The sequence below is a fragment of the Nelumbo lutea genome, chromosome 5 (assembly GCF_056320005.1).
Source record: "Nelumbo lutea isolate HS-2025 chromosome 5, American lotus-T2T, whole genome shotgun sequence".
NCBI classification, from domain to species: Eukaryota; Viridiplantae; Streptophyta; class Magnoliopsida; order Proteales; family Nelumbonaceae; genus Nelumbo; species Nelumbo lutea.
In genome coordinates this window covers 82,210,696-82,213,281 of record NC_142688.1, presented here as the reverse complement: position 1 = coordinate 82,213,281, position 2,586 = coordinate 82,210,696, and positions in this window count along the sequence as shown.

The following is a 2,586-nucleotide window of genomic DNA, read 5'->3' as shown; positions in this document are numbered from 1 at the left end:
GAATAGCACTCATAGTCTCCATTGAAAATCCCATTGGATTCGATCCAAACTGGTACCTTGATTCAGGGGCAACAAATCACATGACTCTAGATTTGAACAATCTCTCTCTTTACGACAAATTCTATTCCTTTACAGTTGTGTCTACTCCTTTACAGTTAATATTTTTTGACATTTGGGGTCCAGCCCCAGTCACTTCTACTGGTGGTTATAAATATTATGTCCATTTTGTTGATGCATTTAGTTGCTTCACATGGATTTTTCCAATGACACAAATCTAATCTATATTCAATATTCGTTCATTTTAAGAAAAATGTTGAGAATAATTTTGACTATCGCATCAAGCAACTAAAAATAGATGGAGGGGCTGAATACAAATCTATTTCTTCTATTCTACATGATTGTGGCATCCCATATCGTCTGCCCTGTCCACATACACATGAGCAACAGGGTATGGCAGAACGCAAACATAGACTCATAGTTGAAACTAGTTTGACACTTCTAGCTATGTCTGGTGCTCCTCAAGAGTATTGGTTTGATGCATTTGAGACGGCCGTTTACTTAATTAATCGTCTTCCAACACCTGTGTTATAGACCCAGTCTCCATGGCAAAAATTATTCAATCGTCTTCCAGACTATTCCTTCTTGTGGGGTATTTGGTTGTGCGTGTCATCTTCACTTGCGGCCTTCTAATCATCATAAAATGGATTTCAGATCTGCTCGATGCCTATTTCTTGGTTATAGCAACCAGCATCGTGGCTACAAATGTCTCCATCTGGACATAGGATGGCTAGTGATATCTCGTAATTTCATTTTTAATGAGAATGGTTTTCCCTTCAAGAATGCTTTGCACTATTCTTCTGATGATAACAGCTCCTCGGCATCACCAGTTGGGCCTCTCATTGTCACCTCTCCATGTTCCAATTAGCAACACATTACCACACCTCCGTCATCTGACTTGCCTACAGTATCTCTCCCTATTGCTCCCTCAAATGAGTTGCCTATAGCATCTCCATCGTCTTCTGGTTCTCCGACGAATACAGTCCCCCCATAGCCATCTATACATCCCATGCAAACAAGAGCCCGAAAAGGTATTACTAAACCCAATCCCATGTATATGTTGATGAGTAGTTTCTTAGAAGAAACTGAACCTTCTTCCTATACTGAAGCCTCTAGAGATCCTAGATGGTGTAAGGAAATGGATGAAGAATTCAGAGCTCTCCCTGACAATCAGACCCGGATACTAGTTCCTCGCCCTTCAAATTGCAATATTATTGAAACAATTGGGTGTTTTGAATTAAAAGAATATTATATGAGATTGTGGACTGGTTTAAGGCCCGACTTGTAGCACAAGGATTCACTCAAGAGCCTAGACTTGATTATGATGAAATCTTCAGTCCAGTAATAATATCAGTCACCATCCGGTTAGTTCTATCCTTGGCTATTACTTTAAATTGGGAGGTACGTCAATTGGATGTTAGTAATGCCTTTTTTCAATGAAATCTTGAGGAGAACATTTACATGAAACAACTAGTGGGTTTTATAGATCTTCAATTTTCAAATTATGTTTGTAAGTTACATAGGTCTCTTTATGGACTTAAGCAGGCTCCTCGTGCATCGTTCACCCGTCTTCGTGATGCTCTTCTTCATATTGGTTTTATGGAGTCAAGGGCTGATGCTTCTCTCTTCACATTGCATTCTCAGTAGTTCTTTTGTGCTATCATCATCTATGTTGATGATATATTGGTGACTGAATCATATTCCTTTCAAATTAAGTCTCTCATCTCTGCTCTTCAACAACAATTTGCCTTAAAGGACTTATGTCCCTTGCATTACTTCTTGGGTATTGAAGCCCATCATTCCAATTCTGGTCTTCATCTTTGCCAACATAAGTACATTCAAGATCTTCTTACAAAAGCCAAGATGCATGAAGCCTAACCCAGTGCTACCCCTATGGCATTCTCTACTCGGTTGTCTACTCTTCAAGGTGAACCACTAGTTGATGTTTCCTTTTATCAAAGCATTGTGGGAGCTTTACAATATGTGACTCTCACTTGTCCTGACATATCATTATTCGTAGCCAAAGTTTGTTAGTACATGCAGCATCCTACAACAAAACATTGGACTGCAGTTAAACGCATTTTGCATTACTTGAAATGATCCATTGTTGGACAGTTTTTGTATGCCCTTAGCTTCAATAAGTTCTTATGTACTTTTGATATTTAATGGAAATAAATAAAGTACATGTTTGATTCGTGTTGCGTAGTATACTTCTGTGTAAGACCCTAAAACTGGACACTTAATGAGACTTGTATTGGTTTTAAATGTTCACAGTTGTTGGATAAGTCTAGGGAGATTTATCCTATCAAGGCTGACACTGGTGTGTTGCCAATTGTTGGGGTGGCTTGTCTCAGCCGCTAGGGTGAGACCCAAGGCACACGTATTGTAGGATTACTTGAACCCTTGAACCGGATTGGATTTCCAATATTGTCCTAGACCTTGGAGATTGATGGAAAAAACTGGAAAGTTACACCTGACCCCTAGACCTGATTATGGTACTACACTAAGTGTCGGATCGGACTGTCTTTG